This window comes from Ictidomys tridecemlineatus, chromosome 10 (assembly GCF_052094955.1).
Source record: "Ictidomys tridecemlineatus isolate mIctTri1 chromosome 10, mIctTri1.hap1, whole genome shotgun sequence".
In the NCBI taxonomy this organism is placed as follows: Eukaryota; Metazoa; Chordata; class Mammalia; order Rodentia; family Sciuridae; genus Ictidomys; species Ictidomys tridecemlineatus.
In genome coordinates, this window is record NC_135486.1 from 113,613,390 (window position 1) to 113,622,215 (window position 8,826).

The 8,826-nt window shown below is 37.2% G+C and overlaps 1 long non-coding RNA gene across 1 annotated transcript in view; it reads right to left on the reverse strand.

Annotated features, from left to right (window-relative positions):
• The window catches only part of LOC144367659 (uncharacterized), a 108,175-nt gene that overhangs the window by 33,639 nt on the left and 65,710 nt on the right, over nt 1-8,826 (reverse strand). The window lies entirely within an intron of this gene.

Genomic DNA, 8,826 nt, shown 5'->3' on the forward strand with positions numbered 1-8,826 from the left:
TACTCCAACTCAGTCAACATGATCTGCATACTTCTTTTCTACCTAATTATAGACACACATTTCTTTCTCTTTCTTCATTAGTTTCTGAATATCTCTATGAATCTTTTGGCATAAGTTTTCCATGATCTGGCTCTATTCTATCTTCCTTCCTTAGGCAACCCATTCTTACTGTACCCCTTAAGTTATGTTTTTCTCTATCTTCTCAGGAAGCATTCTTGTGTGCTGATGAAATGTCACTATTTATTAAAGGATAATCTCACAATACCCTAGTTTCTGATAAAGGCTTCTGAACACCTCAAGCCCCAACACTATCTTATCTGCAATATTCTCTGCAGAGATTTGTGCACAGAAGTGAAATGAAGAGAGAACAGTCCTCCCAGCCATACATTAGCTATTTGTCTATTTGTGTTTATTATTTTGAGCCCTGTCTGACATATTAAGTAAAACTAAACACATTTGGCCCCTATTAATTGGGACTTGATGTGGTGCATATATTTGCACTATTTACTTTTAAATAGAAACTTGTGGATATACATTATGGTGAGATTTCTTGTGGTATATCCATGTATGTGTTATAATCATATATGAATTTTACATATATTCATATACTTGAAAGTTAGTTCAGATTCACTCTGCTGCTCTTCCCTTATCATGTACCATCTCCCCCTTCTCATTTCCTTTTATCTAGTCCACCTACCTTACTTCTCTTTTGATAGAATCCCCCATTTTCCTTTAATCTTTCTCTCTCTCTCTCTCTCTCTCTCTCTCTCTCTCTCTCTCTCTCTCTCTCTCTTTATTTTGGACTAACTTTTACAAATCAGAGAAAAATTCAATCTTTAGTTTTCCTTATCTGGCATATATATCTCAATGAGAGTGATAGTCTCCCTTTCCATCCATTTACTAGTAAATACCATAATTTTATTCTCCTTTATGGCTGAATAATAGCCCATTGGTTATGGGTGGAAATATATCACATTTTCTTATTCATTCATTTGTTGAAACACAACTTGGTTGGTTCCATAACTTGGAACAAAATAAAGATGTAGAGATATTCCCATGCATTTTGTCAGATAATAATGGAATAAAATTGGAAGTCAATGACAAAATAAAAAATAAAAATTTCTTCATCACCTGGAGACTAAACAATATGCTACTGAATGAACAATGAGTTACAGATAGGAGGAGACCAACATAAGACTTTTAAAACTGATAAAATTTTAGTAAAGTCAGTTTCTAAAGTGAACATACAAAAGTCAATCACTTTCCTATACTTTAATAAAGAAAACTGTAACTGTTGTAAATGAAATTAGAAAAACTATTCCATTCACAATAACCTGGAAAAAGTGGTACTAAATATTATAATGGGTTTCAGGAAACTTTGCAATGAAAACTATATAATGCTTAACACAGAGATTGAAGGAGACCTTAGAAGATGGAAAGATGCCCCATGTTCTTGGATAGGCAGAATTAATATTATTAAGATGACCATATCACCAAAAGTATTATAGAGATTCAATCCAATTTCCATCAAAACACCAATGACATTCTTCACAGAGCTAGAAGAGGCAAATCTAAAATTCCTTTGGACAAATAAGAGACCCAGAATAGCCAAAGGAATCCTGAGCAAACAGTGATTCTGGAATTCAATACCAGACCTCAAAATATGCTACAGAGATATAGTAACAAAACAGCATGGCACAAAAAGGGACAGAAGAACAATGGAACAGAATAGAAGATGAAAAGGTAAACTCACATAATTACAATTATCTAATACTAGACAAACATGCCAAAAACATTCACTGGAGAAAAGATAGTCTTTTGAATATATGGTGCTGGGAATACTGGAAATCCATATGTAGAAAAATGAAACTTGACCTCTATCTCTCATAAAGCCAAAGATTGAATATTTTCTCTGATTTGTAAAAGCTAGTCCAAAATAAGAAAAAAAAAGAAGAGAGGAAAAAGATTAAAGGAATGGGGGAGTCTGTCAAAAGAGAAGTGAGATGGGTGGACTAGATAAAGGGGAATGAGAAGGGGAAGATGGTACATAATAAGGGAAGAGCAGCAGAGTGAATCTGATCTAACTTTCACATATATGAATATATGTAAAATTCATTTATGATTATACCACATACATGTATATTCCACAGGGAATCTCACCATAATGTATATCCACAAGTTTTTATTTAAAAACCCTGAAAGTAGTAGCAGAAAGATCAGTAGAGTAGAAGAAAGAAAAGGGAGAGGAAAAAACGAAGGAAAAGGAAAATACTAAGGACTGAATTAAGACAAATTACATTCCATGCTTTGTAATTATGTCAAAATGAATCCAAATGTTAGACATAACTAAAAAGAAAAAAAAGATCCAACACTTTCTGTCTTATGTCACTTGCATTGGGTATTGATTAATACAAATTCTTAACCCAAGTTGACATAGTTGTGTCTGTAACTCCCAAGGAGGAAAAGACTCCTCATGCTTGTTAATCACTATGTAATCAGTACAGTTCTTGGAACGCAGCAGGCAATCATAAAATATTTCTCAAACAATAAATAAATCATATAAATACCAAGACTGCCTTAATTAAAACTATATTCTGTCATAAAGGGAGGTACCAGATAAGAGTAATAGCCTGAAGGTTTTGAAGCAAGTGATAATACGTTTCCTCTACTTAAACAACAAGCCATGATATAGAGTCCAGATAAGCTCAGTGAAGCAAGGCATTTTAATATCTGAGTTGAGAAAAGAGAAACAAGAATAGCTCAAATATGCTTATGATGAGAGGAGGGCAGCGAGTGAATAAAACATGAAAGTAAATGAAATGTAGGGAAATGCACTTTTCTTTCTTTCTCTACTGACATGCTATTTTGTGTGGTCCATAGAATGGAAGCACCAACAAGACTGAGCATGATAATTACCTGCTGCCATTTCTATAATATGACACATGGGAAAAAGCAGTAAAATGGCCACTGGGCAAGAAGACACTCAGACTGTCTTCTCAAAAGAGTAACATAGAAAGGGGCTACTGAGACCTGGATTCTGTAATGAACAAAATAAATCAGGGACTATAGGAACAGTTACTCTGTATTATTAACTAGCCCCCAGTTAGAGTATTCCCATGTTATCTTCAGAACCAGATTCCTCAAATTACCCAGTCCCCCCACCCCTGCAAACAAACTTCAAGTACATCACCATGGGATTCTCACCTCAGTGAACATGGCACAGACAAATTGGTAACTTGAGTAATGGTGCCCAGAAGACATCCGATGTGTCTTCTAAGTGGGAATCCCTGATGCCATCAGGTCTTCAGATTTCTATTTACCTCTGCTGACATCATAGGTCCTGAGGACCCGGGGAATATTTCATCTCTCATGGAGCATGCTCCTCTTCCTCATGACTGGCTCAGGTCAAGACAGTCTGGCCTCTTCTGACCCCTTTGATTACTGTTGAGGAAACATCTCTGTGGTATAGAATGAGCTTAGTAACTGCATAATACATACATACTTATATGTTACTACTAAGAAATCAGGTAAACAATGACAAGTGTGCTATAGTGATCCAAAACCACAGAGACTGCAAAGAGGTTTTTGGTTGGACTCTGGGAGCATTGAGGATTAACCACCTATTATGTTTAGTACCTTACTAAGGTAACATGAACGGCCATTCCTATTTCCCAGGCTCTCAATATGGTAATGAAAGGAAGTTCAAATAAAAGTTCAGAGTCAAGAGGATACATATGCAACACACCAAGTTCCAACTAGTAGGGGCTAAATGCACTCAATTTTACTTAATCTATCTGACAGGGCTCAAAATAATGAGCATAGATTATGAGAGGATCCTAGAACACAATGTTCTATTGTTTGTGTGATGCTCCATCCTAGAGTAATTAATGCAAACCATGATGAGTGAGCTGGACAAATATTCTATCTAATATTCTGCTAGAAGATGCAGCTTCCAGGGTTAAAGGAGGAGTCTTAGGAGTACTTCAGAAAGTGCTTGTGTGGAAGACAAATAGCCAATGTATGGCTGGGAGGACTGTTCTCTTTCCATTTCACTTCTGTGCACAAATCTCTGCAGAGAAAATTGCAAGTAAGATAGTGTTGGGGCTGGAGGTGTTCAGAAACCTTTATCAGAAACCAGGGCATTGTGAGATTATCCTTTAATCAATGCTGACATTTCATCAGCACATAAGGATGCTTCCTGAGAAGATAGAGAAAAACATAACTTAAGGGGTACAAGTAAGAATGGGTTGCCTAAGGAAGAAAAAGAGAATAGAGCCAGATTATGGAAAATTTATACCAACGAGGTTCATAGAGATATTCAGAAACTAATGAAGAAAGAGAAAGAAATGTGTGTCTCTAATTAGGTAGAAAAGAAGTATGCAGATCATGTTGACTGGGTTGGATTAATCAGGGGCATCAAGGTTGAAATTGTTCTCTTAGTCCACAGAAGCTTAGCAGGAAGTAGCAGTTTGACATGACTGTCATTATAATCCTAGAGTGACTCTAGGACAGAAGAAAAATAAATGTGAGCTCGTTTTTACTGGCAGAAATGAAATTTGATCAGAATGAATTAAGTCATCTGTTTTTTGCTTTTATTTTTGAAGTTTATTTTTTCTACTCACATAATTATTTTTAATTACCGGTATTCACTCTTATAATTGTCATGATCACTTTCCTTTAATGGTGGTGGTTCTTTCTTGTTAATGTACATCAGTGATTAAGAATATGTGAAAGTATAGGAAGATATTTAGGAAGTAAGACACAAGAAGTGATAGAAGGCTTTACTTAATTTATGACTTTTTTGAGTCTAATTTCTCCATGGAGATAAACTTCTCATTCTGATTAGTGTTTGTGAGAGAACTGGAGAGAGGGCAGATTGGCAAGTGTGGCTGAATCAATGTGAAAAACCTAGTTTTATCAGCATATTTTTTTTTCATTTGTTGACTCACAAATCTATCCAGGACATAGGTATGGTTGCTTTGTTTTGTGTCAACACAGCACTCATGCATTTTTTAAAAAGTTTTCTCATTATTCAAATAAAGACAACATAAAATATCCTTCTACCTAATCTTTTATAACTATTCTATGTATAACCTAAAATATCATCATCTTTTCCCAAGTAGATTATATAAAATATGCAACCCTTTTCTCATTGAGGAAGAAAAAATACTTGTTTGCATTTTGTGTGAAATATATTCTGTTTCTATAGATTCATACACCTTCATTTATATCCAGTTTTTTAAATACTGAGATGAGATTTTAGATATTATTTACACCTCATGTTTGATGAGAGGATGACAATAAAATAAACACTTAATTTGTGTAATATAAATATACAAATTCTTATCAGCATTAAGAAGAAATGCAAAAGAACGGCAGTTTGTGTTCCTGAGAGTTGTCCCCATGGTCAGTACTAATCTTTATAATTATCCTATTTAACTCCACAGTCCATAGTGCCTTGGTTCACAGCTCGTCATTGTTTCTGGTCAGGTTAGTTACCCAAACCTTCCTAAGATCTGAAGGATCTTAGCCCTTATCAGTTTAGTTTCTTATTGCTGTCCATCACGGGACCTAGGAGTTCAAAGAGGCTCTGAGAAAATGTGCTATGTCACACTTGCTCTTCTTCTCTGTAGTGGTGTAGTTGCATCTCAGTTTTCCTTCCTAGTCAGATCCATGCCACTGAGTGACCTTCTTCTTCACCTGTTGATTCAGCTATATTGAGTATCCTAACGTGGCAGTAGTGCAATCTCAACTCTCAGAAAATTGAGTCACTTTGTATCTGGGTAGAAGAATCTCTCTGTTTATTGCTAAGAGTTTTCTAAAGCAGCAGAACCAAAAAGTTCAGGAACAAATAATGTTGGTGGGTCATAGACATCAATCTTATAGGGAGAGAACACACTCTCATTTCTATCCATTGAATCTTTGGGGTCTGATCCTATAAATCCTTACTGTAAGGGAAGCAGTACCATAAATTAGATGCAGACGTGGAACATGTATGACACCCTGGAGGACATTTCCCCAGCAATGAGAAGTGTTGCCACCTAGGTGTTTCTTGAGGCAGAGTCTTACAAGGGTATTTCACCATTCTATCAGGTTCTGCATTTCAGGAAGATAGAGTACCTATGTTAAGTATAACAAATCTCATGAACCGAGGCCACATTGCACACTTATTTGCTATGAATTGAGCTCCTTGTACAGGAGCAATGCTGCATGGAATACGCTTATGCTAAATAAAGTATTCTGTGAGTCTAGAGATGGTAGTTCTGGCAGCAGCACTTCAGGAGAGGAAGCAAAATCCATACCAAGAGTGAATGTCCAGTCCAGAAAAAAAAAAAAAAGAGTTTCCCTTTTATTTGAATGTGGTCCATGTCATCAATGTGTTATGGAGTGGTGGCTGATCACCCCAGGGAATGGTGTGATGTGGGGAACTCAGGTTAGTCTTTGCTGTTAGCCATGGATATTCTGCAATGGCTTCAGACAGATTGGCCTTGATGAGTGTACATCCATCATGCTGCATTCACGAATAACCTTTTTTCCCTGATGCCATGTCCAGTTTGTTCATGGATCTATTGAGCAGATGCCAGGACTAAGTGAGGAAACAGGGGCTGATATCCAAACTACTGATTAACCATTTTTGGATAAGAAGATCTATCCCGTTGGTGGTAGTAAATAGTATTTCTTTGTTGTTTCCATAAGGATTTTTACATATATATCATCCAGAATATTTTGAAGTTCCAGGATAATAAAGAGAACACATGTATCAGAGCAATGAATATCTCCCCTAGGTAAAACAAAGAACTTTGGATTTTCTCCTGAAGAAAGATTAACATGTTTACCTTCATGCTGGATATATTTTATTTAGTTACACAGGTATCATTTTTGTATTAGGGGTTACCCTGACTGATGGAGGTGTGTATGTGTGCCAAAAGGGCAGAAGATGGACTGCAGTGACTTTCCGATGTGTGAGGTTGGCTAGGATGAACTACATCTCACCAAATTCCCTCTAATCCATCATTTCTGTTTAAAGTGGATCTCAAGAGGAGCTTCCTGGGAGATTAGAGGGCAGAAGGGAAGCAGCCATCCTGTAGTACTAATAGGTTGTTGCTGGTCTGCTGTCTCAAACCTCACTGGTATGGAGCAGTGACTGGGCCTGCAGTTGTTCTACCTTCCCCAGAATTCTCCTTTAGGCTCTCTGAATTCTGGACTACGGGTGTGCATTCAGCTTCTTAGAAATTAGAAATCTGACTTAACTTACTCTTGGGCCTACATAAACATACCATATGGATCTCATCTGGATGTATAACCACAAGAAACTAATAAAAAATAATAACAAATAGCAGACCAGTAGAATACAGGGAAGGGATCAGAAGAAGGGAGGAGGAGAGGGAAAGGGAAAGTATGGGAACTTAATTGAGGCCTATTTTATGTTTTTTTAATTATGTTAAAAGAAACACTAATATTTTGTAAAATTCAGAAGAGCCAATACAAAAAAAAAAAAAAAAGCCCAGTGCCTAATTCCATAGGAAAGCAGACTGACACTTTTTGTTTTCTCTTGTTGGGTCACAGCTCATGCTTTGGGATTTTGTCTGTCTCTTGTCTTCTCTGCTTTGTACTATCTTCCCTTTCTACTGCTCGTTCTGTAGACTTTAAGTTTCCACATCGGATTTAAACATGACAGCAGTATACCAACTGTTTAACCAGCTTCCACAAAGAAATTAGGCCAAAGTTTTTTAATGAAGCCCTTAAAAATTACATGTGTAAATAGAAACGTCTTAGTGGTTCAGCTGCTCTTGTTAGAACCTGCCTGGTAAAATAGGAAAAATAATCCAACAACCATACAAACACAGACACACACTAACACAAATCACACATGTTATTACACACACATATGCCTATATTTAGTAAGAAGTATAATAAATTCTGTCACTTAATAGAGTCTTGGAATTTAAAATGACCATGATTGTGAAGACAAATTTTAGGTTTGTCTTGTTTTGAAAAAAATTGAATTTCATAATTTCAGTTCTGGATACTTACAAATAGAGAAAAATCTCTTCACAAATGTTTTCTTGGATCAAGAGAGCCTATCACCCTGTACACAGGATCCCATATTTCTGGCATCACACTTTGTTTCCACTCCCTGTATCCCCAAGGACTTTGAAGGGACCATGTGGCTTAGGAATCAGACGTCTCTGGCATATTTCATTCTTGAAGGGCTCTTCGATGATTCCGCGACCCATCTTTTTTTTTTTTCCTGCCTGATCATGAAGGTCTACCTTGTTGCACTGAGTGGCAACACCCTCATCATCATCCTCATCTGTGTGGATCCTGGGCTTCACACTCCCATGTACTTCCTCCTCAGCCAGCTGTCCCTCATGGACCTAACGCACATCTGCACAATCATCCCCAAGATGGCTAAGAACTACCTGTCTGGAAGCAAGTCCATCTCCTTCCTGGGCTGTGCCACCAAGAACTTCCTCTATTTGTCTCTGAGTGGCGCTGAGTGTCTTCTGCTAGCTCTCATGTCCTATGACAGGTATGTTACCATCTGTCATCCTCTGCATTACACTGTGCTCATGAGCAGGAAGGTGGTACTGATGATGGCCATCACCTCATGGTTGGGGGCATCTCTGAACTCGCTAATTCACACAGTCATCTTGATACATTTTCCCTTTTGTGGATCTTGGAAAATATACCATTTTTACTGTGAGTATCCAGCTGTTGTGAAGTGGGTAAGTGGTGATTTCACCGTCTATGACACCACAGTGTATATCTGTAGCATCGTGCTTCTCCTCCTCCCCATCATCCTGGTTTCTACATTCTATGGAT